This window comes from Cupressus sempervirens, chromosome 5 (assembly GCF_028749045.1).
Source record: "Cupressus sempervirens isolate cs-2001-9-10 chromosome 5, ASM2874904v1, whole genome shotgun sequence".
Classification (NCBI taxonomy): domain Eukaryota; kingdom Viridiplantae; phylum Streptophyta; class Pinopsida; order Cupressales; family Cupressaceae; genus Cupressus; species Cupressus sempervirens.
The window spans coordinates 577,878,699-577,899,165 of NC_143122.1; positions in this window are offsets into that span (position 1 = coordinate 577,878,699).

The window sequence follows — 20,467 nt, forward strand, 5'->3', positions numbered from 1 at the left end:
CATAGGCTTCATTTTATCTTTATTCATTACTTTTTACAAATTACAAGGTAGTTTTAGGTGATATATAATGTTTATAGTTTCTAAAAATTAATTTTCATATTTAATAAGTTTGGGTAAAGCAATAAAAAATAATTTCCATATTTAATAAGTTTGGGTAAAGCAAAAAGAAATGTAGTTTTCTTCCATAGATAACAATAGTTGTTGATATTCGTAGAAATTAATTTTATCATTTATAGATGGACAAGTTCATTTCAAAGTTTTTTGAATGGTAATGATTAAATTTTAGATTTTATTCTATTGATAAATAATAGAATGAATTTTGAGAAAAATGATGATAAGATTACAATAATAATATCCTTGAAACATTAATAATCTTTCTAACTATTACAAACAATACAGCAATTTATTTATTAATTATATGAGAAATTTTATATGAGAAATTGTATTTAAATATATGTAGTTCATAATATCCTTATTTATAGAATAAAAGTGAAACCAGAGCAAATGGTAGGCCAACTAGTGATTCCAAGCTCCATGGACAAAGCTGGAGCAGATTCATCACTTACAAGCTTTAGATCTATAACAGACTGGAGCTATGCTTCACCCACAGAAATCCCAGATTCATCCACTGCTACCACTGATATATTCATTATATCCAAGCATGAAATGAACCAAAATTGTTGTGGCTCTTTTGATCAAGCTGGTTCTTCTTCATGCAATGACTTAATGCAGATGTGTTATACTTATGATGCCAACCTTAACTAGGTGATAACCCTGCAGTCCTCCATGGAATCATTGGACTATGTACTTTCCTCTGATAATGATGGGATCTCAGCAACTAGTACCACAGAGTACAATATGAAACCCATGGTATTGTCTGCTCAAAAGCCACCACAAAAGAGTATCGATAGTCTTATGACTTATTCAGTACAAAGAGCTGTTATGGTATTGAGAAGTATCAGTCCAATTCTCATTCCACCATGAAATGTAAGGACATGAAGTGAAAACCCAAATCTAAACCCAAAACCAAAGGAAAAAGTAAGGGAAAAGCACATGAAGTTAATCCTCAGCTTGGAATGCACTACAACTATCCTTCCTCTACATGATCTTCATGTCTTAATTTTGGGCAAGAAGCTCTAGTAGAAGTAGAACCAGATGCAGAAGCCAGAAATGATCTACAGGGCCGTAGCTTTGAGGCCTGTGAATATAGGAACTGAAGTCTTAGAGAAGCCCATGAAGCGTAGAAATATCAAGATTTCAAGTATACCACAAACAGTTACAGCTCGTGAGAGAAGAGAAAGAATTAGTGACAAGATAAGAGTACTTCAGAAGCTTGTTCTAGGTGCTACTAAAATGGATACAGCATCCATGTTAGAGGAAGTAGCTAACTATCTCAAGTTTCTCAAGGCTTAGGTTAAAGTGCTCCAATCCATGGGTACTGGTAGCTATAAGGACAATATCAATTCTATGATGGATACATCATCCATGTTAGAGGAAGCAACAACAATCAATGACATCAAATTTGATTAAGAAAAGATGCACCAATTGGAGTGAGATTTAATAATAATTTCTGAAACCAATACTTGCCCCTTGGAGTAAGATTTAATAAAATCAGAAATCAAATACTTGCCAATATCTTTTAATATCTTTTAAAGAAAAACCTTAATAGTGCCTACAAACCACTTCATCCAAGATACCCAATCCTTATTATAAGTTACAATATCATATGACACATGACTATAACCATGTAAGGCATTAACGTGACAAAAGAAAAAAGATTGTAGCAATTCAAAGATTGACTCAAATAATACATAAAACACTCTACTTGACAATAGCATCACAAAGGACAAAAGCTAAAATTAGAACTAATTACCCTTGTTAGCCTCCTATTGATAAAATCAACACTATAACCATATAAGACATTAATGTGACAAAAGAAAAAAAAATGTGTAGTCTACTTGACAATAGCTTCACAAAGGACAAAAGCTAAAATTAGAACTACTTATCTTTGTTAGCCTCCTATTGATAGAATCAACATACTTACTTTTCTCTCTAATACCTCATCATTTTGTACAATCAACCTCACTAAACATACATAATTAAAATTGAAATGTGCTCTATTATTCTATTGCATTTCACTTCAAAGGAGTATTAGTTTATGATGAACTTAAATTAACAACATTGGAAACCTCATTGATTAATATCACTGAAACTTACAAGCCTTTAGTTGTAGAAGCATAATGCTTAATTGCTTGATGATGCATTTCAATAGGTTAATAAATAATGACCTCAATAAATTAGTAGCTAAAAAGAGAAAATGTCAAGCTACCCTTTGCTTTAAAATTTCAACTAAAACTTGAGACAACTCTATCAAACTGCATATGTATCAATACTCCATTGATTACAAGAAATAAGCTTTCAATTATACAAATAGATTACAATTAGGTACAAATTATAGCCTAGTAATGGTATGAATTATACCCTAGTAATGGTAACAATAATAATTTGAGACAAATAAAGAGCCAATTCATGGAATGACACCTTTGAGAACATATTCTCCAAGGTTTAGATGGCTTAGGAAAGCATCTAACCTGAATTTTTTTTTTGACATGTATGCGTTCTTGCCCGCATAATCTAAGGATTACATTAAATAAAAAATTGTAATGGATAAAAAAATCTTGACACAAAACTCCTCATTTTACACTAATTTTCCACTAATTTTTTTATTCAATCCTTGTTGTTGGTATTAAAACTATTAATCCATAAACAAAAAACAATGTGCCTAGCAAGAGATGTGTATTTGAGGAGCTTCATTTTTAAAAGAATTCTGCTACATAAAAAATGAACTTTTAGTGTCATGAATGGAAGGGCTATTATTCTATAAATAGAAGAAATGTCAATTTCTACCATAGTTTTGAAGTGACTGGATTGAACCTCAACTTCTATCTATTCTTAGACACCTATATAGAAGCAACCACACATGCTACTACAACCAATGATGTATTCTTTTAGCATTATACAGACAGGTTGGACAACTGACATGTGGTCTTTATGAAAAATCTGTAAAAAAGTATCTACAATTCAACGTAAACTAAATTTTAAAAACTAAATAAAATTCACCCCCTTCTCAATCTCACTGGCGATGTGAGTCATTAGATAAGGACACAATAGAATTTTAAAAACTTCAATATAAATACATTTTTCATGAACTCACGAGTCATTTTTCAAATTCTATAAGTATTTCTATTTTAAATTTTCATACCTTGTTTTGTACCTATTGAATATATTATCTATTGTCTAATTTTATAAGTATTTCTACTTTAGATTTGCATACCTCACTTTTTACTATTGAATACATTATCTATTGTCTATTTACATTGATGTCTAGCAAAGAGGAGTAGCATATGGAAAATGTCTTATGTGTTTTTTTTTCGAAATTGGAAAAGTTCCATTACAAAGATCATATGCAGATTCTACATTTGATAGTTTGTACAAGTTGTGGCTATTTTTATTTATCTGTATACCTATTATGGCTATTCTAATTATCTGGCTTTTCCAAAGATATTTTCTCACTGCCTAAAAAGCATCTTGCAATGTTTGTTGTTCCCATTTTCAGTTAATTCTTGGCACTGGAACTCACTTGGTCTGTGTCTGTTGACATGCTTCAAGTGGCTAAAAATACTGTGTGCTTTTATAAAAGTAGAAAAGGATGAATAGAAATATGAAGATGTGCAGGAGTGTTTCACGCCTAAGTCACGTCGGCTCCTCCTACAACTCCATATGCATCGGCTTTTTTAGTAATCTTCACTTTCAGGTCAAATAATCATGAGAAGCAGCAGCAATAAAGTTTTTTGCAAAGGGTAGGGTTGTTGTTTAATGTCAAATACAATCGCAAGCTCACATGATCCTTTTATTTTGGAAAAGGACAAATAGAAAGATGAAGACGTGTAGGAGTGTTTCATGCCGGCTCCTCCTGCAACTCCATATGCATCGACTTTTTTAGTAATCTTCACTTTCAGGTCAAATAATCATGAGAAACAACATCAATAAAGACTTATCATAAGCAGGTGTTTTCTTGTCCTATTATTCAACGTCAGAAGAGTGTAGATCTAAGCTGGGAGTAGAAGAACAAGGATTCAATCTTGTTTCTTTGGTTTTTAGTATGGCTTCAGAGAAAAAAGCATCCTTATCAAATGTCGGGGTTTGGGCAATAAGGTAATTAGCTCTGTGGGGATCATAATGGTTGATAAACAACTTATGTCTGGATACAACTTCAGATTTGGTATGTTTGAATTATTTGTATTTATCGAATTTCATTTGAATAACTACTTAATGGGTACTTTCTCTAGGAAGAAATAGCATGGAAACTACTTAATTTTTAGCTTTTTAATTCATTCATTAAGACTAGGATCAGTAAAATTGTAGTTGTATTATTTTGTCTCATAGTGACAGGATATGTTTATTGTTCATATTAATTATAATTTAAGATATGAATATAAAATCCATGGTCCTAAATTGTACAATCCTATTTAATGGTCTTTTACTATCATTGCCTCATTCTTGTTTATTCTGTAAACACTCCTTATTTCATAGAAATTGTAGTTTTCTAGTCAGAAAAATTGATACTTTTTATAAAAAATTATTCAGGTACAGATGGCAAATTACAAGCTGCATTCAGAAGATGAATAAATTCAAGTTTTACCACAATTGGAAGAGAGATTTCTTGGTAGTGGGCCAAAAAGACAAGGATAATAAAATTTGTTCATCTAATATCTCACTGAGAAACTGACTTCAACAGATTGCTAGTATTCTGATTAAGAAGAAGCTAAACAAGGAAACATTAAACTGACAGAAGAAGCAATCCTTGAACTCCGCAAATGTTTTGAAGATTAAACCATGTATATTTAGTGTGATGAGAATCAGATATGATATTATTGGTGTCAACACATATTGCTTATAGGAAATGGTTCTTCTATCAGAACTAATGGTCTTACTATTAGACAAAGGCCATCAAGGAGATGGGTTGCAGAGATAGAAGACAACATTCAAAAGATCAGTTTGTTGGGCACCTTTGACACTGCAAAGGATGAAGCAGCCTGCCTTTTGAGGGGCAAAGAGACTGCCAAGATGCTTCTCCTCAGGTTCAAGGATAATTTAGTTCAAGATATGTACCTTGTAAATCTCTGCCTATGTACATGCCATGTATCTTAGTTCAAGATAACTACCTTGTAAATGTTTTAGTTAATTTGATAAATTTCTTAATGGACCAGGTACCTTGACTATGGTCTACGCAAATTCATTAATATTATAATATATCTTAGCCGAAGTGATAAACAGAAACTGTGGAGATGATATGCAAAACCTTAATTTGAATGTGAGATGGACAAACAGATTCCCCTTTAGTCTGCCCTATGGAACTATTGTCAATTATCAACCATACAAATCTTTTTATCTCTTAGTTGCTACCTTTTAGAAGGAATTCAATTTAGGTAATGAAGGTCACTGAGTTTGAATGTGAGATGAGACACAGACTCATGTACTATTAGGAATATCCATTCATATGGAGCTTAGATGACTTTTCAACAATGTGCCAATTTATTTCTCATAGTTTCTTTACAATAAAATTGTAGTAGCTCTACGTTTTACAGTCTGCATTCTTAAAACAAACTTATATAATGTGGTAAAAAACATTTGTGCTAGTTTTCTATTAATTATTTAATGAAAATGCTAGGAATGGTTTTTTCCTTCTGTAAGGTTGATTGATCATGATGCGTCTTAATTTATCTAACAAGACACAAATTAAATACTGAGGCAAAGCTAATGTTTAGTTTATTCATGTTCTTTGTAATTAGGATACAATGGCCAGGTGACTAGTTGATCCAGAGGAGGATTTGAGGTTGATGTCTCAGGAAGTATGTGGTTATGTGGAAGCTGTTCTGAATAGTCTTGCAGCAAATGTACCCAAAGTAAGAACCTTAGAACATCCTTGCATTAAAGCACTACAGAAATAGGTGTTCTTCTGTATGGTTCTCATGAGTATTAACTTGTCCTTCAATGATTGATAGGTTGTGGTGCTCTGCCAAGTTGAGAAAGCCAAAGAGGAAATGCTGACTCAACTTTATAGCTCTGTCAGGTGACGGTTAATTACATGTAGCTAATATGGCCATGGTACTAGTTATATTTGTTTTCTATGTTCCTCATATATTATTTTTCAATTCTACTTCAAACAGCTCTCAGAGTATAGCAAAGATTGAAGAACTTCTCCAAGAAGATCAGAATGCAAAAAAGAAACGTGAGAGGTTCAAAAAATAGGCATCTTTATTGTCAAGACTTACTCATCAATTAAGTATCCATGATGTTCGAGCAACAAGTGATAATTTTTCTTCAAATGGAGGTACTTGATATATTAGTTTTTGTTAAGTGAAATGTTTGTTTTCATAATAATTGAATAATATATTTAATTTCTTATAATGTTTATATCTATATACAGCTTCATATAAAGGAGAATTGTTATAGTAGATCTATAACCTCCATTATATTTAGAAGCTTCATATTTTCTTAATGTTCTTTATAATAGTATTTTATTGTGAAGATATATGTTGTTCATTTTTGTTGTCAAACAGAATTGCACTTGCATTTTAATATATGTTTTTAATGAGTATTCAATCACAATAACTCAAAACCAAAATGATAAGAAAAATTATAGCAGATATTGAGAGGGATCATCACATTTGAGGAACCATCCATGTAGAGAAAAATATATTGAGATTATTTTGTTTGTTAGTGATGTCATTTTTCTCTACTCCTAGCTACATTCTGCAACTAAAAATAGTTGAAGCAAAGGAATATTTTGTACAGATATGATCTAAGAAAACCAACATATACTTTCTAAGCCTACAATAGTATCATTGGCTCAAAATTTTTAAATAACCATTTCTTTGCAAGGGTTGGCACAAGCTATATGCCTAAGGTGCATCAAATTGTTTGAATAGACTTTGTCTCAAAGATAATACCTCTAACATTTACTTGCACCTTTTGAAAGACTTCTCTGACACTTAGCATAAAGAATAGGAGTCCCCATCTGGACAGAACTTTTTAGGTAGATAATTAGACCAAATTCTTGTCTCTTAGCCCAAACATTCCTAGAATCATGAAGACCTCATAGGAGGTTCAATTAATTGCACCAATCCGCAGAGGGTAGTCAAGCATACATGTAATCAGGAGTAACTTGAAAGAGTTTCTTACCACCAACCCATTTAATATTCTTCTACAAGCCAAAATTGCAATGTATTCTTGTATAACAATATTTGATTAGTTAACACAATTGCACACATGCCTAGATAAGTCCCCAACCTTATTTTTGCAAAGAGTTTGAGTTTGTTGGAAAGTTTTTGATTTGTTGGGTATTTGAGCAAGTATTCTCACAATTTGATGGTCCAATTGATATGGGTTCCCCTATTACAATTTCATGGTCAAGCCTTCATAAGAAATATCAAAATGAGTTTTGTCTCTTTCTTATCAAATTTTATATTTGATATCAGTGTTCCTTCCCACAGAATTACCACTTGTGTTGGGGATGCTGCTACGTTGCTTGCTATATGGCACATGCCATACATATTGATAGCAAACTTTTTGAAATCTAGTTTACTTTTCATGGGGTACTCAGATATGTTATTTTGCAGATTCTACCTAATATTTCAGTTCTTCTCAATTTGTATACTGGCTATTTTCCTGCCCACGAATCTTGTCTCAGGGCAATTAAGCTTTTAGAGTATATGGTGACTAGATGCATTTGGCATCTTGACAAATTGATTCATGACCACTATCATTTGATACCTATCTTGTTGGTATTTTTTTTGTGAAAGAAATATATAGTGTTGTAATAGTCATTATTTTTACTCCAAAATCAAGTTATGGATGTCATATTAGGTTTTGTTGGAGGAAGGCTTGGGGTTGGACTTAGTTAACTACCTTGCCATAATTATTGTTCCTTTTTAAATTTAATTTGAACATCACTGCTTATGGCCATTGATGTTACCTTGATGTGGGAAACAATGAAAATCAGAGCTATGTCTATGTTTAAGGAGTCAAAATTGAGAATGTAAAGAGTTTGTGAAGGGAAAAATGTCTAATTATTGAGGGCAAAGTCAGGTTCTCATCAAATAATATAATTGCCCCAATTTTGATTTGTAAAGGATCTTGATAGCATTTCCTGAAGTCTCAGAAAAGCAAATTGTTAGTTGGGGAAAATCTATTCAGTCATCCATCTTGTCTTTCTGGACCAAGTCTCTCAGTAATAAATTGTAGTGCCATTTAAAGATTTACAAGTTTATCATAGAGGCTTCAAAGTAGTTTCAATTAAATATGCAATTTTTCTTTAGTGTTGATTGAATCCAAAAAAATTTGTTGCATATGGTGTAGAGCTTGTTGACATCTTATATTGGGTGTAGAAGACAATGGTCCCGCTACAAAATATGCTAAATGTATAAGTTTTGACTCAAACCCTCCTCGCAGTTGAATCCTGATAAATTAACATAATTTGATACACTGGAAACAATACTCATATGGGAATTAAAGTTACAATATCCATAAAGATAGAGGTTTCACACATCACATATCCTTTTGTTATTCATTGATTACAGGATCAATAAAGTTAACTAAAATCTCTACATTTCATGTTATATCCATTTGCAGCATGTACCTCATGGCTATGTTTTTGTGATGGGAAATAACCAGAACAACAACTGTGACTCTCATGTTTGGTAAGTAGAGTGGAAGCTTAAGTTTCTAATAGACTATGTGCCACCTATATTTGTATATCTGACTTTTAAATGGACTGACTCTGATTTGTCTTATTTTAAAATAGGGGATCTCTTCTTGTCAAGAACATTCTAGGAAGATATGTAATGTGTTATTTGTGACTGTCACAATTGGGATCCGAAATATACAGACATCATTAGAAATTTAGAGGCACGAGATTTGCCAGGATGTTACTTGAAAATAGCTTTTATGACAACATGAATTTCTTTTTGTGGAGAAAATCCTACTAGTAGTCATGCATCATATGCAACCTTCAAATATTGGCAGGGACCCTGGTGGACAGAAAACTAGTGGTTGTGAGTATGTGTCATTGGAGTATCAATTCCTGACTGGGGTAAAGCTTCTTAGGAAAATGTTGCCTATAGTAAAATGAGCAACTACAGACTCTGCAGACTCACTTCTTAGTCACATAATTTGGTGGTTGTAATTTCCTTATGTTTATGATTATGAGATACTACTTGAATTCTTCACAATTCAATGAATATAGAAATAGTTTCCTGTATTAAAGTAATATTTGACTGATTCTTAATTCCAAATGCATATACAGTATGGTTCAGATCAAAATAATTATGATTGCATAACAATCAAGATGATATATATTTTCTATTTCTGATATACAGGAAATTACATGCAATGACTGAGGAAATTCTCAGTACCTTGTACTGTTCATTGTGTCTAATATACAAGTAAGAATTTGCAAATATGCAGGCCGTCTCTGATATAACTTTATATTTATGCTCTAAATAATGTGATAAGTTGTCTAATATGACAATATAAATATACTCAAAGATGATGCCATTTCTGATGGTAGACTTTATATGCCTGCACTGAATGGGTGCCAAAGGCAATATGCTCTCTTACAGAGCGATCATTGTGAGATACAAAATATAATAAGTTCTTCCAATCATCCTGAGTTGAATGATAGAACTACCTTTTTATAGCTTTCTTTAGAAATGATTAGTCATGTCATAAATGACGTGAGTTATCTCTCTTTTTAGTCGCACCCTTTCATAATAATCTATAATCACTTCTCTTATGATCCAGATTGGTTTGTTCACAATAAGCACTGGGTGGGGGTGACTTGGTGAGCTGACCTAGGGGGTGGACTTGGTGAGAAAACATAAAGAGTCTAGTTGGTGAGCATACTTGAATTGTCGGCTTGGTGAGCTGACTAGGGGAGTCAGCCTAGCGGTCAACCTGGTGAGCTAACATGGCAAGTCGACTTAAAGTGGCGAGTTGGTGGGGCAAGTGGGGGTGACTTGGTGAGCTGACCTGGAGAGTTGGCCTAGGGGGCGGACTTGGTGAGTGAACTTAGAGAGTCGACTTGGTGAGCATACTTCAATTGTCAGCTTGGCGAGCTAACTTGGGGAGCCGGCCTGGCGATCTAACATGGTGAGTGGGCTTAAAGTGGCAACTTGGTGGGGCAAGTTGGTGAGCTGACTTAGTGAGGCCACTTAGAGACATGACATAGCGAGCTGACTTGGTGAGCAAGCTCGATGAGTGGACCTAAGGACTGACCTTGATGAGGCACTTTGGTGGGGTGACTTGATGACCGAACTCAAAGAGTCAACTTAGCGAGCATACTTGAACAGTCAACTTGGTGGGGCAAGTTGGCGAGCTGACTTAGTGAGTCCACTTGGTGAGGCAAGAGGTGAGTCAACTTGGTGCGGCGACTTGGCGAGCTGACTTAGTGAGTCCACTTGGTGAGGCAAGAGGTGAGTCAACTTGGTGCGACGACTTGGCGAGCTAACTTGGTGAGCAGACTTAAAGACTGACCTCGATGAGGTGCTTTGGTGGGGTGACTTGATGAGCAAACTTAAAGAGTCAACTTTGTGAGCGTACTCGAACAATCAACTTGGTGACATGACTTGGTGGGTTGGCTTGGTGAGCCGACCTAGCATGCGTACTTGAATAGTAGACTTGGTGAGCTAACTAAAAGAGTCAACTCATTGAGGTGACTGGGTGGGAGTGACTTGGCAAGCTGACCTGGAGAGTTGACCTAGGGGATGGGCTTGGTGAGAAAACTTAGAGTCGACTTGGTGAGCGCACTTGAATTGTCGGCTTGGTGAGCAGACTTGAGGACTTGGTGGGATATGTGGGCGAGCCGACTTGGTGAGGCGACTTGGTGACATGAATTGGTGGGCTGGCTTGGCGAGCCGACCTTAAAGAGTCAACTTTGTGAGTGTACTCGAACAATTGACTTGGTGACATGACTTGGTGGGCTTGCCGAGCCGACCTGGCATGTGTACTTGAACAGTAGACTTGGTGAGTTGATTTAAAGAGTCAACTCGTTGAGGTGAATTGGTGGGTGTGACTTGGCGGGCTGACCTGGAGAGTTGACCTAGGGGGCAGACTTGGTGAGTGAACTTAAAGAGTTGACTTGGTGAGCATACTTGAATTTTCAGCTTGGCGAGCTGGCTATGGGAGTCGGCCTGGCAAGCTGATATGGCTAGTCGACTTAAAGTGGCAACTTGGTGGTGCAAGTTGGTGAGCTAACTTATCGAGGCCACTTGGTGAGGCGACTTCGTGAAGCAACTTGGTGAGCTGACCTACTAAGTGTACTTAAAGACTAACCCTGATGAGGCGCTTTGGTTGGGTGACTTGATGAGAAAACTTAAAGTGTCAACTTGGCGTGCCGACCAAGTGAGTTTACATGGTGAGCGAGCTTAGAGAAGCAACTCTATGGGGCAACTTCATAAGCACACTGAGTGAGCCCACTTGTTGGGGCAAGGTGGTAAAACCACTAGGTGAGTCAACTTCATGAGTTGACTTAATGAGTCAACTTGTTGAGGTGACTAGGTGGGGGTGACTTGGTGAACTGACCTGGAGAGTTGGCCTAGGGGGCAAACTTGGCGAGCGAACTTAGAGAGTCAATTTGGTGAGCATACTTCAATTGTCAGCTTGGCGAGCTAACTTGGGGAGTCAGCCTGGCGATCTAACATGGTGAGTGGGCTTAAAGTGGCAACTTGGTGGGGCAAGTTGGTGAGCCGACTTAGCGAGGCCACTTAGAGACATGACATGGCGAGCTGACTTGGTGAGCAAGCTCAATGAGCGGACCTAAAGACTGACCTTGATGAGGCACTTTGGTGGGGTGATTGGATAATCGAACCCAAAGAGTCAACTTGGCGAGCATACTTGCACTAGTGCATTTGGGTTCATTTTTCGACCTTCATTGATCAAATTTTTGACCCAATTTTTGACCAATTTTGACCAACCCATTGGTCAAAATTTTGACCAACTCACTGGTACATGATTTGTCTCAATCATATAACTAATTATATATTTTTCATATTAGTTACTGTTAGTGTTTTTCAGGCATTCTATAAAACAGTTCACATGCCTTACATATGATATGACATTTTGCATGCATCCTGCACTCTCTCTCATCTAGCTAATGATGGATTATGTAGAGTGATCTGAAACCATGATGCTAAAAAACACACAATCAAATCCAAAATGAAGTTGCACTACAAATGGATTGTAGAAATCTGATATTGGTAAAATTGCATGCATGTCTACCAGGGCAATCACAACTTAAACATATATTTGTCCTGGTAGACATGCATACAAAATTAACAATATCAGATTTCCACAATCCATTTGTAATGCAAGTTCATTTTGGATTTGATTGTGTATTTTTTAGCATCATGGTTTTAGATCACTCTCTGTAATCCATCATCAGCCGGATGAGAGTGCAAGATGCATGCAAAATGTCATATCATATGCAAGGCATGTGACTGTTTTATAGAATGCCTGAAAAAAAATTTACACCTACCTGTTGGTAGAAATTTCTACCTTCATTGGTCAAAATTTTTGACCTTCATTGGTCAAAATTTCTACCTTCATTGGTCGAAATTTCTACCTTCATTGGTCAAAATTTTTGACCTTCATTAGTCAAAATTTCTACTTTTATTGGTCGAAATTTTTGACTTTCATTGGTCGAAATTTCTACCTTTATTGGTCAAAATTTTTTTCTTCATTGGTCGAAATTTTTTCCTTTATTGGTCGAAATTTTCTACCTTCATTGGTCGAAATTTCGACCAATTCCTGACAGAACTTGCACCATGGCTATGGAGGTTTTTCGACCAACGTATTGGTCAAAATTTTGACCAACCAGAAGGTTGGTCAAAATTTCGATCGGAAAAATTCTGACAATGGTTTGGTCGAATTTGGTCGAAGTTTGGTCAAAATTTGGGTCAAAATTTCAACCAATAATGGTCAAAAAATGGTCTCAAATGTACTAGAGAATGGTGCAAGATGTGAATAAATGATACAATTGCAAGATAGGAAGTATTGGTGACATGGGGATAAGAGGTGTGTATAATAGATTGTGTGAAAATGGTGTTTTGAAATAGGAATACATAATTGTTGAAAAAAAGGGTTTAACACGAGCCCTAGATTTTCCAAATGTATTTAAAACTGAGTGGATACGAATGTTGGTATATGATTGAAAAGATCATTTGAGTAGAAAGATTGTTATTGTTGAAGAAGTGTTTTCAATCATTGTTTTGTCACTAATGTCAAACCTGCTATATGTTGGTAAGATAATTGCTTATATGTTTCAAGCACTATTACTTAGTTGATTGATGAAGAGAATTTGATCAACAAGATGAAACAAAAGAACCTAAAGGAAAGGTTGAGTTATGATTATGTATTGAAGTGCAAGAATTAGTTAAGATAGTGATAACATAATATATTGATGATCTACTTGTGGTTATAAATATGATTGGCTACACTTACAAAGTTTAGAAGAAAAGGTTTGGACAAAGTTCATTTGCTTCATTTGCTAAGCTTTACCAAGTTGATAGAAGGTGCTAGCTGAGTAAAAAGTTAGTTGGAGCTAAGTGAAAGCAATTTCTAGTGGATGCAGAGCAAACTAATAGGTGTCGAGCAAGTTAGTAGATGTCGAGTGATTTTCAATAGATGTTGAGCACCAATAAAATCTAGTTAATGCTGAGTGTTTTTACAGTAGATGCTGAGTAACAAAGTATGTATTGAGCATTGATAAATTGATAATATCGAGCTCTTGCATTATGAAAATGATTGAAGATTCATCAAATAAAAGCTAACAAGTTTTTTTTCTTGGAACTTGTAAATTAGGAGAAAGATAAGATTGATGAGCTAGAGGCACGGAATCTTTTGTAAACCATTCTAGAGGAAAATTCAAATAGATTCTAGGAGAAGTTTCTAGAGAAGACAAGATATGGGGTAGATACATTGTATCCTACCTAAGCCATCAAAAGCCCTAATTCTTGAGATGGATAATGAGTGGGAAAAAGAGTTCTAATTCCCTATATCTAGGGATGTCTAGTCATGAAGCAAAGTTAGTTACAGGTCATAAAGTTTTTCGAATGTGAAAATCTAACAAGGTGAAGAAAGAGGGTTTGCTTCATCAAGTGACCAAAGAGGAGAAGTCTACAATGGCGAGCTAAGAAAGAAGGCTAGAGAAGTATGAATGCTTGAAGGGTGAACAAGGTGCCAGAACTACAAAGATAAGAAGCCAAGAAGAGTTGAGGACTGAATAGAGATTTGTAATCTACAAGTAAGGTTATAAGTTGTATCAAATCAAACTCTATTGTTATTCTCTAACAATTATATCAGATTAGGGAAAATTCTTTAGAGAAAGGTTGACTTATTAGTCATTACACAATCATTTAACAGGGTGACATTCCAAGTGAATGACCTAAAGTCCTCTAACAAGGCTCACTTTTGACAGTGCGATTGAAATCTCTTAACCAAGTCACATTTAACAGTGTGTGTTGTAACCTTTAACAAGGTTGGCCTTTAATAGAGGCATCACTTTAGAAGAGTGAAAAAGGAGTAGCACATTTCTGGTAGTTTTTCCCAAATTGGGTTTCAATGTTAAATCATTGTGTCAATTCTATTGATGGATGATTTGTCTTTTATGCTTTACATTTTTGCATATTAGTTTAATAGTGACATATCAGTTTTGGCTAACACATAATGAATGCATGCATGGTTAAGAATATTATATGGATTCACTAAATTGAGAAAAAGTTTTATTTAGACATCTGGACCTTGATTAATTGATTCACCCCCTGCTCTTAGTTAATCTAAAAATAATTCCAACAATTGGTATCAGAGAATAGTTTCTTAAGAGGATTAGTTTTAAGGTACTAAAAGCATAAAGATCAAGATGTCAAAAAGAGAGGTACCCAAGCTAAATAGAGATAAATTTTATGCATGGAAAAGTTTGATGAAGCTATACCTTGGAGGACTTGGAGATTATGCAAAAACATACATTACAACATAACATGTTGATCCAGCAAGCCCCCTAACTATTGAAGACCTAAAGAAAAGAAAGAATATAATCAGGCGATGTTGGAGATTGCCTCTGCCCTAAGCTATGCTAAGTTTGACGATATCAAAGAGCTTAAAATTGCAAAGTAGATGTGGGATGTCCTAGCCACTATCTATGGTGGAGACAAAAATGTTCAAAGAGCCAAGTTAGAAAGCCTAAGAGGTAAGTTTGATGACATGAGAATGGAAGAAGGTGAAAACATTGCTCAATATGTTACTCGAATAAAAGAAGTTGTTAGTGCAATAAAAGGTGCTACTGGTAAAATAGATGATTGTTGGGTGGATATTTTGCAACAAACAATTTTGGGGAAAAATCCAATCACAAAATAGGATGACCAGCCACAACATGTGAGACAAAGTCTCTCCTACCTTAAAAAGGGAAGGTTGCCACTTCTACCCATTCCTTGGATAAAGTCTCTCCTACCTTAAAGGGAAGGCTACCACTTCTACCCATTCCTTGGATCAACTCAAGGTAAGAAGGAAGTTGAGAGATTTTTTAAAAAGGGTGTTACCAATATCCTTTATTCTTAACTTTCAAGAAATAATCCACTTATTCATGGAGCGACTAATGGGCAGGGTGAATCTCTAACTAAACTTCTATCAAGAGTTGGAAACAGTGATATCAATAAACCTTCACTAACAAAAAGGCTAGCCAAAAATATACCGGTTTGGCTCTAAGTCCGATCATACTTCTATATGGTAAAAGCTTTACAATTAGGGCACAAAGAGTCCTAAAAGTAAGAACAATTTAACTATTTTGTGAATTAAGATGAAAATACAAGCTACAGACAAAGCTTCTAGCTATGGATTTCCACAACCGCTCCCAGTCATTCTTTTCTTGGGAAAAATTAGGATTCGTAGGATGAGTTTTAAAAAATTTTAAAAATGGAAAAAACTCTTTTTCCCAAAAATCTGCCAAATATGGTGATTTTAAAAAATGTAATAAATAGGTGTTCTATTTCATTTTAGAGGCAAAGTAGAGTTGTAAAAAAAAAATTAATGAAGAATTATTGTATTTTGAAACATTTAACTTGTGTCAATCTATGATTTATTCATTGACGAGATTAGATTACATTAGGATACTTCAATTGAATTTAGACAATGATTTTGAAATATTTCTAATTTTTTTTGCAGATTTCTTTTTTATCTATAGGATATTAAGATCAGCTCAAAGAAACTCTAATGTTATATGGTTGACGGATCATACTATGATCCAAATGTTAATGGAAAAGATTCATATTTAAAATCATACTATAAAAAATGTTAGAGTTTTGATAATTTGAAATATGTCTATTGTACTATATTGTTTTACACTTTTCTGTCTACATTCCTTATTTGGCTTTGTAATTAGTTTCTAGTATAAAATAGGTTTCTTAATCAATTTAAGTCACAAAATCTAAGGGTTGTTACAGAGGGTTTCGTCCTTGCTTATTTAATAAAAAATAGTGAATTCTGTCTTTTGTCCCTTACAATTGCTCACCAATTTTGTTATGATTTCAAAAGAAAGTCTATGAAGCATCTCAACAATTAAATTCAACAAATTATTTTAGCTACTTAAAATCTTGGGTAAGGTATATAGTCTTCAAATTCTTCAAAAAATTCTTGTTAACAATAAAATTTAAATGATTAATATTAATTAAGAAGTTTTATTTAATATCACTTAGCTCTCTCACAAATATAATTTAATTGTTAAAGATGAATAAACTATATATATATATATATATATATATATATATATATATATAGTTCAAATGCAACTATATTTATCTTTTTATCTTTCCATATCTCCCTATCATACCATCTATATATATATATATATATATATATATATATATATATATATATATATATATATATAGTTCAAATGCAACTATATTTATCTTTCTATCTTTCCATATCTCCCTATCATACCATCTCTCTCTTAACCTATATCTTCCTATATATCTCTAGGTTTTTTTCCTTTATATCTTCCCCTCTCTAATCCTTATGTCACGATTAGAATTTAATGTTTGGGTTAGGATAAGGTCAAAATTAGGATTTAGGTTAGGATTGTGAATAGACTTTAGGTTTACAATTATGATTAAAGTAAGGGGTTACATCATGAAATTAGAATTTTGATTAAAATTAAGAATTTTGATTAAAATTAAGATTAAAGTTAGGATTAAGATTATGATGGAAGTTACATTTATAAATATCAAATTTTAGCTTTATGACCCAAATTAAGATCTTTACTAAGATTAAAATTAGAACAATATTTAAGTTTATATCATAATATGATCATACTTAAGATTAGAATTATGTCTATTATAATTATTATTTAAATAACAAGAGTTGCATGCAACTAGAGTCCCTGCCTTGGGTAGATGAGGGAGTAGGAGGAAGCACATGGTTTGGCTTAGTTTTACATAGAACAACTATCAACATTGAAAAAATTGCATAAGGAAATGAGGTTCACATTTTGTTCACGAACTAAAGTTTGAATCTAATAATTTGTTTGAGTTAAAACCTTTTAGAAAGTGTGAAACAATCTTTGAGTTTAAACCTTTAGAAACTAAGGTTTAAAATTTGAATATTGCACGAGGAAATGAGGTTCACATTTTGTTAATAAACAAAAGTTTCGCTCCAATAATGTTTGAGTTTAAACCTTTCGAAAGTGAGGTCTAATGATGTTTTGAGTTTAAACATATTGAAAGTGAGATTGAGATTTACAATTTTGTCTAAAAATAGAAGTTTCACTCTAGTGAATGTTTTAGGTTAAACTATTTAGAATTTTATTTGCAAATGGAAGTTTCATTCTAATAATGTTTGAGTTTAAACCCTTATAAAGTGAGGTTTTAATTTTTATTTAGAAAGTGAGGTTTAAAATTATAATATTGCATGAGGAAATGAGGTTCACATTTTGTTAAAGAATAAAAATTTCACTCTAATAATGATTGAGTTTAAACCTTTTGAAAGTGAGGTCTAATAATGTTTGAGTTTAAACATTTTGAATGTGATATTAAGATTTAAAATTTTGTTTGAAAATAGAAGGTTCACTCTAGTGAATGTTTTAAATTTTTCTTTAGAACTACAAAGATAAGAAGCCAAGAAGAGTTGAGGACTGAATAGAGATTTGTAATCTGCAAGTAAGGTTGTAAGTTGTATCAAATCAAACTCTATTGTTATTCTCTAACAATTATATCATATTAGGGTAAATTCTTTAGAGAAAGGTTGACTTAATAGTCATTAGAAAATCATTTAACAGGGTGGCATTCCAAGTGAATGACCTAAAGTCCTCTAACAAGGCTCACTTTTGACAGGGCGATTGAAATCCCTTAACCAAGTCACATTTAATAGTGTGTGTTGTAACCTTTAACAAGGTTGGCCTATAATAGAGGCATCACTTTAGAAGAGTGAAAAAGGAGTAGCATGTTACTGGTAGTTTTTCCCAAATTGGGTTTCAATGTTAAATCATTATGTCAATTCTATTGATGGATGTGTTGTCTTTTATGCTTTATATTTTTGCATATTAGTTTAATAGTGACATATCAGTTTTGGCTAACACATAATGAATGCATGGATGGTTAAGAATGTTATATGGGTTCACTAAATTGAGAAAAAAAATTATTTAGACATTTGGACCATGATTAACTGATTCACGCCCCTACTCATAGTTAATCTAAAAATAATTCCAACAATTGGTATCAGAGCATAGTTTCTTAAGAGGATTAGTTTTAAGGTACTAAAAGCATAAAGATCAAGATGTCAAAAAGAGTGGTACCCAAGCGGAATAGAGATAACTTTTCTACATGGAAAGTTTGATGAAGCTACACCTTGGAGGACTTGGAGATTATGCAAAAACATACATTATAACATAACATGTTGATCCAACAGGCGCTCTAACTGTTGAAGACCTAAAGAAAAGAAAGAATATAATCAGGCGATGTTGGAGATTGCCTCTGCCCTAAGCTATGCTAAGTTTGATGATATCAAAGAACTTAAAAGTGCAAAGTAGATGTGGGATGTCCTAGCCACTATCTATGGTGGAGACAAAAATGTTCAAAGAGCCAAGTCAGAAAGCCTAAGAGGTAAGTTTGATGACATGAGAATGGAAGAAGGTGAAAACATTGCTCAATATGTTACTCGAATAAAAGAAGTTGTTAGTGCAATAAAAGGTGCTACTAGTAAAATAGATGATTGTTGGGTGGATATTTTGCAACAAACAATTTTGGGGAAAAATCCAGTCACAAAATAGGATGACCAGCCACAACATGTGAGACAAAGTCTCTCCTATCTTAAAGGGAAGGCTACCACTTCTACCCATTCCTTGGATAAAGTCTCTCCTACCTTAAAGGGAAGGCTACCACTTCTACCCATTCCTTGGATCAACTCAAGGTAAGAAGGAAGTTGAGAGATTTTGTAAAAAGGGTGTTACCAATATCCTTTATTCTTAACTTTCAAGAAAGAATCCACTTACTCGTGGAGTGACTAATGGGTAGGATGAATCTCTAACTAAACTTCTATCAAGAGTTGGAAACAGTGATATCAATAAACCTTCACTAACTCAAAGGCTAGCCGAAAATATACCGGTTTGGCTCTAAGTCCGATCATACTTCTATATGGTAAAAGCTTTACAATTACAGCACAAAGACTCCGAAAAGTAAGAACAATTTAACTATTTTGTGAATTAAGATGAAAATACAAGCTACAAACAAAGCTTCTAGCTATGGATTTCCACAACCGCTCCTAGTCATTCTTTTCTTGGGAAAAAATAGAATTTTTAGGATGAGTTTTAAAAAAAAATTAAAATGGAAAAAACTTTTTTTCCCAAAAACCTGCCAAATATGGTGATTTTAAAAAATGTAATAAATAGGTGTTCTATTTCATTGTAGAGCCAAAGTAGAGTTGTAAAAAAAGTTTTAATGAAGAATTATGGTATTTTGAAACAATTGTCTTGTGTCAATCTCTGATTTATTCATTGACGAGATTAGATTACATCAGGAAACTTCAATTGAATTTAGACAATGATTTTGAAATATTTCTAATTTTTTTTTGTAGATTTCTTTTTTATCTATAGGATATTAAGATCAGCTCAAAGAAACTCTAATGTAATATGGTTGACGAATCATACTATGATCCAAATGTTAATGGAAAAGATTCATATTTAAAATCATAATATAAAAAATGTTAAAGTTTCAATAATTTGAAATATGTCTATTGTACTATATTGTTTTATGCTTTTCTTTCTACATTCTTTTTTTGACTTTGTAATTAGTTTCTAGTATAAAATAGGTTTCTTAATCAATTTAAGTCACAAAATCTAAGGGTTGTTACAGAGGGTTTCATT